This window comes from Ambystoma mexicanum, chromosome 6p (assembly GCF_040938575.1).
Source record: "Ambystoma mexicanum isolate Mex_15411 chromosome 6p, UKY_AmexF1_1, whole genome shotgun sequence".
Classification (NCBI taxonomy): Eukaryota; Metazoa; Chordata; class Amphibia; order Caudata; family Ambystomatidae; genus Ambystoma; species Ambystoma mexicanum.
Window position 1 is genome coordinate 911,955,364 of NC_090935.1, and position 13,996 is coordinate 911,969,359.

General features: G+C 44.8%; 1 protein-coding gene across 2 annotated transcripts in view; it reads left to right on the forward strand.

Moving 5' to 3' along the window:
* AP3S1 (adaptor related protein complex 3 subunit sigma 1) overlaps positions 1 to 13,996 on the forward strand; it is a 223,113-nt gene that overhangs the window by 131,594 nt on the left and 77,523 nt on the right. The window lies entirely within an intron of this gene.

Here is a 13,996-nt window from a genome sequence, read left to right on the forward strand (position 1 = left end):
TGATAGATTCTCATGCGCAATTACGCAATTGGTGCACCCGTCCATCTACCCGCACTGCAGCGACACGAGATCTGGACCACACAGAGCTGACAATTGTAGATCCCCCCACACAGAGGACGAATCTCAACGTTCTACGAACAGTTGCAGACAAATGCCCTTGTGGCCAGAACAACGTACATGGCCCAATGGGAAGCGGATCTAGGACATCCAATAGAAGACCAGACGTGGATAGACATCTGGACCCGCACCCGGTCCTCCTCCTATTGTATCACTAACCGAGAGTGCGCCCATAAGCTACTTCTACGATGGTACTACCCGCCGCTCCGACTACACCACATTAACCAAGCCTTAGATCCCCGATGTTGGCGCCAATGTGGCCATCCGGGGTCGTTCATACATATGTGGTGGTCATGCCCGGTGGTTGCAAACTTCTGGTACCAATGCATCCTGGCCATAAAGGACATAACGAAGATATCATTACCCCTGGAGCCAGAACCAATCCTATTAGGAGCCCCGATCTCTGGCATATACCCAAGATCTAGCAGAGCGGCTGCCCTCCTAACTCGCTTACTGCTAGCCGCCAAAATCACGGTGGCCCGAACATGGAAATCTCCGGATGGCCCCCTGGTGATCCTATGGTGGCTGAAAATATGGGACATATTCATAGCGGAGAAAATTACGGCAGCAAGCAGAGGCCTCCTTCACCGCTTCACAAACATTTGGGCTCCATTGATAGACTACGACAGGAGTTATCCGACCCTAACATATAAGCCACGCTCGGTGGCAAACGCTCTATCGGCTGAAGGCACGGACATGGTGCGGCGGGCGGAGGAGCGAGAGCTGGAGCTAGACTGAGGGTTAAGGGGAAGAGAGTTAGCTTAAAGAAAGGGGACTAATGGGCTGGACAATTGTTGATGAGTTAATAATCTGTAATGTATGATTCTCCTGTGTGTTGACCAAAAATAAACATGTTTAAAAAAAAAAAACTGTGGTGTTTTGTCCAAATAAACAGGGTGAGTGTGGGATGGTAAATAAATGCATTTGTGTGGTCTCACTGAAAGGTCTTGGGGGCATAATGGAACTGGTTTGACAATATTCTTTTTCAGCTGAAGGAATGCTTGGTAGGGGCAAGTGTGAGACAAGGGGTTAGTGCAGCGTTTGTAATACACTGGATGGCAATTGTAATTTATTTTTCCTGGTTCTCCCACGCCTCCGTTCTGAGTTGGTACTTGTTGGAATTAGGGACAGGGTAACAGGACAGGATTTAAAATGAGCTATAAAGGTGGAGGAAGTGGGGGGAAAGATTTTAAGTATTTGTCTTATTTTATAAGTGCCCAGACCGAGATTGCTGTAACCAAAAAATATATTGGCTACGAAAAAAAAAACCCAAAAGGGTGCTACTCTGTAATCTGGAGTGACATCATTAATATATCTTGATTACATAAGATTGCTGTCAAGGACAAGCATATGGCAGGCAGGCTACTTTTGATTGATTTTAGGACCCAACCGTCGCCAAGCATGGGAGATGTTTTCAGAAATTGGCAAAATCAAGTTCCATTGAGGATAGAGAGGCCTATTCCAAAGTGGTTAAGGCTTGTAAATGTGCTATCATTGAGGGAAAAGATCTGAATATAACTTTCTTATTGGGAATGCTGGATCAGATGTACAGGAGCTCTTCAAAATTCTGGCTCCAGAGAAGGCATCAATATATAACGAAAGATCTGGAATGGTGGATCTCCACTCAGGAAGCACCTCAGGAACTTAAATAAGTTTTACAGGATCAAGGAAAAAATCAAGGTGAAACAAATGGGGATTAAAACGTAAACTCATATGGTATGGGGAGGTTATGGAGGCTGATTGCAATAACAGGTCGGCAGTTTCTCAAACACTATTTGAATTTAAGCCAGTTTCTGAGACTGAAATGGCCAATATCATCTCACACCTGAAACCCACCAACTGCAAGGGAGATATCTCTCCCGAGTTGGTGGTAAAGGCTTACCTGTGCTATTACTCTTTTTGTCATCTGTTCTTTGCAGACAGCAAGGTTCTAGATTGGGTGAAGCATGCATGGATCAACCCTTTTCTGAAGAAGCCTTGCTTAAACTTGCATTTTTGGGTGTGTGAAATAATAAGCAGAGATTAGCACTTGTGCATGCGTAGTGTTCCTTTATTATGATCAATTCTCTTCATTTGACGGCTCCTGTTTTTAAAGGACATAGTGAATACATGGGGCATCCTGAATTGATATGTTCTACACAGAATACAACACAATCGACAATGCACTTTTCGATGAACCCACCCCCACCTCCGTTCCACCACCTTATTCAAAAGCGTTGCACAGTTCAAGCTCAACCTACCTTCCACTGCTCTCGTCCCAAACCCAGCAACAGATTCCCATTTGAGCATGTACAGGGTTGGGGATGCCTTGCAGGAGGCAGTAGCAAGCACTCTCCAGAAGGTTAACATCTCTTTATAGGTGGTGCTTCCTCACTCCACAGCCACCAAAACTCAAAATGCAAAGGTACTGTTGGACAGGTAAGACATGGAAAACGGCTGCCCAAATTGAAGTGAAAACTTTAATAAAGATGTCGCAGTAAAAAAAAACTCCAGAGACCAGGTAAGGGAGGCAGCTTGAGTATTTACGTGCAGCGAACATTTTAACATGTAACCAGGTGACTCGGCTCAGCACCTTGTGGCAAAATGTGCTCCCCGGCACTTTGCAGGAGGATAACAACTCGAGATCAGTGGGGTGCACTTGCCCCACTAGTGTACTCTATTTCCTGTGACACAATTACAATTAAATTAGTAAAAGATTTAATTTGAGTATTGGGGTCTTGGAATATCAAATTAAGGTGCCCTGCTCGCGTCGGCCTAAACCGTGACTGGCCCTGATTGAAAAAGTCATAGAATTTGGCGAAACACGTGTCTCACTAAGGGCAATTAGAAATACATTACTAAGGAATGTGATGACTTAACTAATAAATAGTAAGAGTTGTAGTGCATGTCTCTTGTTTGCTGATCATGCATCGACTTTACAAATGCAGAAAAATTAAATAAATGTAACTAAAAAGCCAATAATGACCAACATCGGAAGGAGGCTTGGAGGACTCAATTGGCTGCTGTGACCTATGTTTAAAAAAATGTGCTGTTGCATTGCAAGGGGTTGAAACGTCTTGCTTAACAAGGGGCGGGAATTGTAAGCCCTCATTTGACTTTTACCTTCACTCATTCAAGCCATGACAATAGTTGCATTCTGCATTGCCTATGACATGTGTTTGCATACTTTAATTCTACAATAAAAAAGTACACGGCCAATTCCAAAAAGACTGGGAGAGGCGGTTCTCGAACCCAGCTTCATGAATGCTCTTAATTCAGAGGGCCATGTTGCATCCACTCGCCAATTCAATACCGTGCGAGTGAGATGACCTTTAACACATCCTCATTCTGTTTTGGCAAGACTTTGCGCATGGACAGCGCGATGCCAAACCATGCACCGAGTGGAGAAGTGCAATTACGGTCTCTGTGGGCATATCGACAATGGGTGGAGGGAAGTCCAAGCAGCGGTCAGTCGACTAGACAATGGGTCTTGTATTGGGGCAAACTCTGTGTCATGTGTCGTACAGATCCGCTGGGTGGGCTCTAGTGTATTTGTTGATTAATTTTCGGTTGCAGCTTGAGAATTTTCACTGGAGAAATTCTGGTCCTTTTTTTCCTGTATGTCTTGATGGGTGATGTACATGGCTTTGAGCGTGTCCTTCCTCCCAACTAGTTAGACGCTGAATAACTTATTAGACTGGGGTTGATATGTCATCTAGGTCCAAGGTGTATTTGAGGTCGTGCTGCTGTATTTTGCACATGGTGCAGTTTTGCCAGTTGTTATATTGGATCCCTGAGTCTCGTGGAGTATCATTAATCCTAGCACAAGAAGATGATGGCTATTTGTGTGGTTACTCTGTGGGGAAATGTTTGGAATGAGAAGATGAAAAATGCAGTTATTAATCCGAGTTGATTTGGATGGGGGAAGGGACGAGTCTTTTTTTTAACGGTTTTGCCCGTTGTAAAATTAGTGCCACGGTGATGGGCGAGGGAATAGATTGCAGGAAGATGTAGGTGTTCTGCATAGTCTGAACTGTTTTGTTGAAGTTTGAGTAGCAAGTATTTGTCATCCGTTGATTCATACTTTCAAGGCAAGTTGTTGGTCAGGTTTAAAAGAAAAGGGGTGCTTACAGATTTTGAAAGGAGTGGATCGGCACACGGGGCGGGCAGAAGTGGGTATTAAAGAGCAGAACGGAAAGTGAGGCCCTTTGTGGAGCCAAGTAGAGGACAGAACATAGTGTGGAAGAAAACGGGTCAAAACCACTTCATATTACACTCTCGAATTATCTCCTCATAGAGCTCACTAGGGCAAGCCTACTGTGACATCTACTTTTTGCTCTGCCAGAAATCCTGGGCGCAACCACCAGGGGGGTTAACAATGTACTGAGTGGGATGTGGGATGGGGATGTGTGGCAGAAGGAGCCTCACTGGTTGGGTGCAGACTGGTAAAAGGGGATCTATGTGATGTGCATTAGCCTTTGAATTAGATCACTCCCAAGAGAGGGCAAGGACTGAATGTGCTTGACTGCAGCATGCCTCCTCTCTAGAGCAGTGTTTTGTGTAATTTTGCCTAGCATCCGAGTTCATGCCTTCAGGAAGAGGCCAAAGAATGGATGATTCAGTAAACTGAACAGCCTCAAAGCGAGGCATCAAAAGAGACCAAGAAACGGGAGTCTTAAATCTGTCTCGACCTTTGTAATGGTGGGGTGTTGAGCTAGACATCCGTGTGCAATTCCCATAAATGCATCCATTCTTCATTAAGAGTGATCTTGATATGGCTCTGGACCCCTTTGCCAATTTCCTAAATGCATTCAGTCCTAGAGATGGACGCCATGTGCCTAGGTGCAGCTCTGAATCCGTGAAGTCTGAGTGGACGTTCCATTTCTTTCAATTATCTGCCCCTTGCCAGATGTGTTGAACCTATCCACTATTTGAGATGAGCAACTTTGCATACCTGCACTGATCCACTGAGCCCATACTGCCCTGCAGGTGAAAGGCTCTGCCTCCCTGTATTGACTAATTGGGACAATTCTTTCTTGAAAGGGGAGCCTATGGACTTCTGTATGCCGGTCAAGTGGCACAGCGAGTAGAGCGCTCGCTTTGACATCCAGTGCAGAGCCTGTTAACGCAGGTTAGAATCCCGGCAGTGCCAAACTCAGCCTTTCATCCTTCCGAGGTCGATAAATGAGCACCACACACCGTGGGTAATAATAAGCAGCGCTCAGATACCTGAGGGTTCGTAGCGCTATATAAATGCTAAATTATTATTATTATTATTATTATTATTATTATTATTATTATTATTATTATTATTATATTTAGACAGTGCTCTAGACCATCCAGCCTGAGAGAGAGAACGGAGGGTCCTGTACCATTTTGCTAATCCCTGAGCTGTATATGGTTTTTGACAGGTTATCTTCCACTACTTTATCAATAATGTTTTTGTGTAGCGTGTCCTGCCAGTTTCCTTCTGCATCTAAGCCCTGTGCAAATAGTTGGTGTTATTATTACTCATTATAATGGTAGTAGTCCATGTATAGAGACCTCTGACTGGCGAAGGGCTTAGTATGAATTTCTGGCTATCAGAACTTTTGCCTTTGTGGCTAAATACAAATGTATGATGCGATCGCCACCTCACCAAGCCGTTTTTAGGCTTTCCATCAGAAGAAGCCATCCTTTCTACGTGCGACTGGTTTGGTTTCCCAGGAGTGAGCCTCAGAAGCCAATCTTGCCTAACGTTCTCTGGAGTGATTGCCCAGGCCCGTGCTTTCTCTCGGGTGGCAGATATTCCATCTATGCAGGAACATAGCATTCGTAGGGTCAACAGTTTTCCAATCCGTGTAAACCCATATAACCCATCTTTGCTGCAGTTGACTAGTTTTATATGCCTGGGGACACCCTACAACCCGTCCTTACTGCAGGTGGCATGTTATCTGTCCTTGTTTGGAGACCTAGAACAGGTTGCTCGGAGTGACATGCGTTACATCGCAGGGTGCATGAATCACAGACTCCAGCATTCATAAACGTGCCCGTATGCAATCCAGGTGATTTAAAAACAATGTTTGTATTGCCTTGCATTGCATTGTAGCTGTGAGTCATTAAATCCCCTGGCCTGTGATATACGGGTTTTTAAAAGACTTCCAGTTCAAAGTCTGCATTTTGTTTGTGCATTTATGGGTGAATCAACCAATTACACATAGAGGGTTTTCAATATCTGTGCGCCTGCTCGCATAGTCGAAGAGTGAGTAAGTACTCGTCATTCTTTGCGAGTTCAGTAATGTTTGAAACTATTTGACATTTCATGCGAACAAACTGGGTTTCCATTAAATGGCAAATACGTATCACTGTGCATGGCTGGCCTCTGGGTGGCAGCATTGCGCCAAAAATAGAAGTGTCCAGCTGTTTGATTTGAATTTTTCTTCTGAAGACGTTTCTCTTAAGCGGCAAACATGCGCGCACTGCAAGGGGAAGAGAATTCAGAAACTAGGTCCTATTTGAGCTCACCAGGAAGGAAATAAAAACGCCCAACTTTGAATAAATCGTTATTTCAAGTTATCAATAAGCTTGTGGACTCTTGGGATTGAGTAGTACACTGACAGTGTTTGATGTAGATCGTGATCTTAAAATTAATTGTCCCTATTTGGGGGCCAAAGAATTTTAACTTTTGTAACTGTATATTTGCTAAGTGTTGTACATTTTGCATTAGACTACAACCATGTTCAAAGAGACAGACCTTTGACACGCTTAAGCTTTGTTCCGAAAGCACAGTGCTTGTGACTGAAGATTCCTTCCAACATATCTGAGCAGAGCGCCAGTTTTGGGCAGTGCATACAATATTTCAGATTATGAAACTAAGCAAACCTTGGTGGCTGGCTGCGAACTCATTCAGTTGTCATGGTTTGTTTTATTTCCTCTCTTAATTTGTAAATCTACATTTGTACAAAGCTATGAAACATTGCAACCGGCACTTCAGATACTGCTAAAGAATTCTGACAATGAATGTAGCTTTTAATGAGTGCGTCTCCAACATAACTTAAATTGTTCCCCACAGTTGAACCGTTTTCTTTTTTTTAATGCAGGCAATGTTAATTAAAAAACGTTCTGTAATTTCTTTCCACTGAAGTTTTCCATTTCAAGAAAGCCAATTTATTGTCACCACTAATCATGGGGTTAGATCAGTTCTTCCCCCTGCAGGACTAGTGGCATTTTTAAGAATTTGCAAGGCATGATATACACATGTATGTAGGGGTTTGGGGGCGACACTGGGTGTTGAAAGGGTGGGCGTGTGTTGTAGGGATGGGCGCACATGGAGGAAGGTGGGAACACCCCCAGCCCTCCTCCCAGCCCCCCCCATAACAAAAAAGTCAAAATTGAGGTTGACCAAATGTGAAAGAACAAAATGCAGACTTTCATCCCCTTGCACACGGGGCAGAGAAGTCCTGAGTTTGGCATAGGCCCAACCATGTGTAGGGTAGGGGTACTTTGCGGATGCATTTGGCTTGTTTTTGATTATGGTTGGTTGAACAGGGTTTTATGGGAGCTCTGCTTGGGTTAACCTGCTTACAGCAACACTGTTTATTCTCAGAGGAGGTTCATCACAGTCTAAATCCCCAGAAAACATTATTTTTGAAGATGGCCAAAATCGGTCTCTAGTGAATATCCAATACCTATCCCTTCTTCAAGTAACTAGCGGATTATCCTGGGTTCACTCCCTATGGGTGAAAGGTAGTTTGTCCATGAGAACATCTTGATATACAATGCTCTACAAGGAACGATTATGTAGCCCTACACAAACTACTAGAGCCCATCAGTCTTTTGGGGGAAAGTGCATCAGAGTTAGTGAATCCCCCTAGCCCATGTTTTCCACAAGGTAAAGCTCATTTAAAAAAACTCATTCTTCCTAAGTGAAAGGTATTCCTTACTGAATCCATCCTTCTTACAGGTGACCGGTCCATAGTTCCTTCTAGCAAGCTGCAAATATCTTGTCACTGTACACGGGTAATTTGCCTTGCAAGGTGACTACATACCTCAGTAATTTTATGAAGTACTGCCACGAAACCACACCAGCGACACAATCTTAAATGTACGTTTGACATTATTGCGCCCCCCCAACCATTTCACCTTCACCAGCAGTTGCTTCCCTGTCAGAAACCTATGAACTTCAGACCTGGCAAATTCTTAAAAATCCCACTTGACCTGCAGGGCGAGTTACTTTGTTTTACATTTTTGACCTAAGAGATGCACTCGCCCCCTAGGTGACTGTTTACAAAATATTTACCAGTGCTTTTGTAAAATTGTACATGTCGCCATAAGTGTACTTCATATTTGGTGCAATGCTGTCAGGCATGCACAGTGAAACTTGTATTTGCCATTTACTGCAAACAGTGTGTTTGCAGGAAAACAAAAATAAGTTTATAACATCCCCATACTTGCCAGCAAGATCGAGTATCATGCAAATAGTACTTGCCCTTCATAAAAGCGACTCGCCAATGATAGTGGGCTAGTAGATTTTGCAAGACCTGAATTTACCAGAGTCCACAATTACTAAAAATTGCCCCAGGTCTTATTTACTCTCACCCCCCTAACACTTTCCAGAATAATGGGCCTTCAACAACTGTACTCTACAAGGTCCACAATAGCTTTTCCAAGTCAGTCTTTTTAGTGGTGTCCAGGGACTCTAGCACTGTGACAAAGGCAGCTGATCGCCTGGGTTTGTCTGCCCGGCAGTGCATGTAATAGACATTTCCTAACCAACTTACTGGAAGGAGACTCGCTGCCAGATGTTTCTTCTGTTCGGATCAGCCATTTCCGAACTATCCCTTTTCCTCTGGGTAAGTCTTTCCTCCATTCCAGTGATTCCAAAGTCCTTGTACAGAAAACAGTCTACAATTCACCCAGGCTTGTTGTCCGCCAATTGGACTCTGAAAGTCTGTTCAGTCAGGCATAAGTGTGGGCAAGGAAGTTGCATCTTTTTTGTCCTCCCTGGAATATAAGAGCCTAAGAACCTGGACGTCTTCAGGTACACACTTTACCTCTGGTAGCTTAGCTTTGTGGCAGTAAATAAAAGGTGTACCTTGTCATGGGATTTCAAGACCTTGTGGGACATGTAAAGAAGACGGTAGTCCCTTTGCCAGCGGTAATGCAAATCCGTTCTTGTGAATGATTGGGAGGAAGCTGCTAAACAGATTCTGCAAGCAGGCCTCGAAACAGCCAAGATACTGTTGCTTGATTTGATTACTGGGCATGGGTGCCATAGTCAACATGCGTTGCTGAATAAGTATGTCTTGTGTTGCAACAGATGTCCAGGCAAAGGTGCTGGACATGCAGTTCTATGGGTACTATCTGTTTTTGGGGCAAAGCCAGAGACTCTTGAAGCAAACCAACTATCCAGGGCCACTGCCACATGTGGTGCAAATGGTCCTTGTGAGTCAGGCCTTGACTCACCAATCCAGAGACCATGCTTTTCATCCCTACACAGAGACCACATGCCCATCAGCTGCGATACCTGGGGCTTGCAGGTTATCACTCAGTGATATTACCTCCCATCCTTCCAAAACTCGGGAACAGCACCCCCATTGCTCCAATTAATGCATATGCAGAGCCTTTTCTCCCATATGATGTCTCATTTGGTCTTTACGAATGCCATTGAGCCGGCCCCAACTGTGGAGATTAGAAACCGGGGGCGGGGAATACGGGTACTCCCTTATACCCAAGAAGGGTCAAAGAGGTCTGAGACCAATTCTGGATCACTGCCTTTTCAGTCTTTGCCTACAGAAGGGCAACCTCAGTGTGGACCTTCAGAATTGGTTGGTGTCCCTGGACCTTTAGTACTCCTACTTTCATCTTCTGATCCACTAACTGTACCAGAGGCTTGTAGTTGGGGAACATAGTTCACCTCATTACCTTTTGGTCTACCTTCTACACTGAGGTTCTTCACCAAGCTGTTGGCCGTGATAAAGGCCCTTTGACAGAAGGATCATATTCATGTATTTCTCTACCCGGTTGATGATTTGTTTACATATTGGTCTCCAAATCTGGTTTTAGACCTACTCTTCCTGACTTGTTGCTTGCTGCACAGCTTGGGGTTTTCACTGAACCAGTAGTCTGTGGTTTCCTCGCGATGCCTCCAGTCTTTTGGCGTTGACATGAACACTCAGTGGTGCAAGGTCTTGCCACCAGTGTGCAGTGTTACTCATACTGCAAATGTCTCTTTATGGCTGCCATGCATGTGACCGAGATCAACAGGCCATCCAGACCAAACCTTTATTGACAAGGCTAGGGATGAATTAACAAACAATTACCAAAATAATAAACTGAACCTATCTGCAACAAATGTCAAGATGTTGTTTTCTCCAAGGCCTGGCTAGTGTTTTGGGACAACATAATGTAAGAAAGTGTCTCTGTAAAACAAGAGTGTTTGTTTTAACCAAAGGTTCTTCCTGCTCTCAATGAATCTAAGGCAGATCTCTGCCAGAGGGTCAACTCAAGAATCAAACTATACTCTTGGGTTTAAAGGTATTCCCTCCCTCTTCTCCCCTATGTCTGTGGGCTTCAGGAATTCCGACACCCTTCATCCTAACGTCTCCACGTTCAAGGGTTTCTTGCACCCTTCTTCTTGGTGCGTATTCGCTTCAGGGCTTCAAGCTTCCTTCTTCTCATTGCCTCTTGGCTTGGCTTTCCCACTCTTGCAGGTGTCCTGTCCCTCCAATTGGGCACGGTACAGCTGGAATTTTTGCTATCCGGGACACTGGAGCTAATTGAGCTAGACTTTCCAATGAGTTAAACGGGCTCCTTCTCCATCAGGCAGCTCCGATTCTTCGAGAGGCTGAGCTATCGGCATTAGGCAGAACCACATTGGTTTTGAACTTTCCCCTACTGACCCGGTTGTCCCTTCCTCCCAGAGTCTTGGTCTGTATCTCCTCCTTCTCCTCTATGATCCTTATGTAAGCTTCCTGCCAGGTGCTTTTCCTTTCTCTTGCCTCTAACACATGCCTAGAGCCAACTGGGATAACTTGAACCTTCCTGTCTTTCTCTACACGGTATTCTCACCGCCTCCTGATGTTTTCGAGCCTCCTTACCAGATTGTTCTCCCATCTTCTCCTTACTCTGCCCAATATCGTATTTTTCGTATACTATCTCCTTCTCCGGACTCCCTCCGGCCAGCTCATTATGATAGTCAACCTCACTCTGATGTTCTTTGCAAACCTCCTTTTTCTATTACTAACTCATGATGCTTCTCAATTGCCTCACTGTCACTAACCTCCTTGCTGACACATTTCGCCAACTTCATCTTTTCCAACCTCCTCCTCTATAACCACCACTTTCTGCTCCTCTTCTCTCAATGCATCCTTCGCTCCCCAGTGTACTCTCTGTGCTTGCCACTGTGCTCCAAACTTCTCTCTCCGCTCCTTCTGTAAGCCCACACAACAGACTGAGCTTGTTGGCATTTATAGCTCTGGGCCCTGTGTGATGGTCAACACCTGTGTCCTGGATTTGTTATGAGGCTGGGATTAGCTGCCCCTACTATGATCACTGAAGTCTGCTCTGGTGTTTAGGGGTGGGACCAAGAATATATCTGACCTGTATGCTATGCTGGGATCTATTCCTGTAAAAACAGAGTACTGCCTGGAAAGGGGACAGCTCCCCCTGCTTCTTCAAAATGTGAAATCGATGCTGGCAAATGCTTTGGAAGTCTCTTTAATCCTCCTATGTGTGAAAGGGAAGGCTTATCGCTGGTAAAATTGCGATTTTTATATAATTCACTAGTGGAATCGCTGCCACTAGATAATGGGTAAGGTCATATAATTTGCAAGAGGAAGTGCTGCTGGTAAACTGTGAACTAGCAGATCAGTCGCTGATTTGCAAATTTCAGATAGAACGTCTCTGGGTCTTTGAAGTAGGGTTTCCTTGACTGCACAATCTAGTCTACAGTAAAAAGGATGGTTTGTTTCTTTGTTGCAGAGCTAAATGGTAACCATGCAATGTAAGTGTTTTCTCTGAGGGACTGGTGGGTAATGGAGGGGGACCAGGAGATCCTTCCCAGGCCCATCATCCCCTTGCTTGGTGGCCCAGCCCCTTTGGTTACCACACCTAGATATCTAACGGACTGAACATAAGGTTCCAGCACTTTTTTCCTTAGGTCCACAAGTATGATTGCTTCTGTATTTTGCTGATATAAGATCACTTCAAGAGCCAGTGGTCTTTTCTGGGGCATTGTGTAGCCCCTTCTTAAAATCCCATCCAGCGAGACTCAGGATCTCTGGTGGTAATCTCTGAAAACTCGAGATGGGAAGCTTTTTGCCGGTTTCAACTCATGAGGAATGCATTTTGCAAGCATAAAGTGCTTACCTCTGGGTGATTTGGTTTTAGCTGCCCTCCTTCCATTAAATCAAAGCGTTTTCAGATCTGGACAGACAACACTCGGGCCTTGCACCTTCTGAACAGTATAGGAGGATTGGCTCTATTCGCCCTCTGCAAGGAGACCATGCTGATCTGGTTTTGAACCTTAAGATACAAGTCTTCTTTTTCTAACATACACCTTTTGCGGAAGTAAAATGTGAAGGAAGACGCCACGAACAGGCAGCGTGCAGTATTCCTTGAATGTGAACTTTGTTGGGAGACTCTTGAGATCTTTGCACTCTGGGGTATTCCACAGCTTGATCTTTTTGCATCCATACAGAATCTGAGTCTTTTGCTCCAGAGATTTTCTCTTGCAAGCGTATTTGGAAATGCTCTGGTAAAGAACTGAACATTTGAGGACCTCTATGTTCCTTCCTGTCCCTTTTTGTTTCTTTCTATACAGGGTTGAACAGTTCTCTTATCATAAAAGAACATACAATAGGTAAGAAATCAGATTTCCCGGGAAGCAGTGAGTTTCTTACAATGGGCGGGAGATACAGTGGCGTTCTGAACAGTTTGTGGATGGGGGTAAATGAGTCACTGGGGATAATGCATGGGTGGGCATACATAGATTAAGGACAATCAATGTGACCATGATGAATGAAGTGCTAGATTGGAGCCAGACAAAGTGATGCATACAGGCATGTTGGGGGCGAGGGTAAAATGTTAGCTAGAAGGAAGGTGGGAGGTAGGTTAAGAGTGTAACTCAGAGGTAAGGAGGTAGGCCTTTAGTTTGGTTTTGAACAAATTGCTGTGGACTGTTTCTCAGATGTCCGGGGAAAGAGAATGCCATGCAAGTGCAAGAATAGGGCAAGAGTGGAAGTGAGAGGAAGCACGGGAGGGTGAGGTGTCACAAGGGTAGTCGAGGCAGACTGCAGATTACGAGATGGCTTGTAGAGTTGGATAGAGGAGGTGATTGCATACTATGGATAGATTTCGGAAGTGGTGAAATGGCTCTGGGGCCTGGGTTACTAATGACTGAGATCACTTTGGACTGAGCAAGGAGGATGTGGACCTGGGCCTTGTGATTGAGTTGGTGTCCTGAACCCTCCCTAGTGTCTTTTTTTTTCTGCTCCCCCTAGTCCGGACATGGCGGTTTGCAAAGGAAGGGGTTTGAGGTTCGCTGTTCCCTTTTACTTTTCAATGGGACCTTCTCCAGCGCTCCTGTGGACAAGAGCGCTAGCATGCCTAGACCAAGTCTGGTCAGACAAACCCTGAGAAAATTGGCTACAGTTTCTTCTTCCAAGTCCAGTACCATGTTATACATGCGGTCATGTAATGGCAAAGAGAGGCAGAACAAACAAAACACTTGGGATCGTACAACCCTGGCTGTTGTGAAAATGCACAGACCCGACACATGGGAGTAGGGACAATCGACATGTCTGCCTGAACACCCAGACATTGAATATTGCCCCAAAAGGAGAAGCTGTTCCAGCATAGGTCACAGAGACCTGTATGCCAGGTATATCCATGATCAGAAGGACCTGGATCACTATGCTAA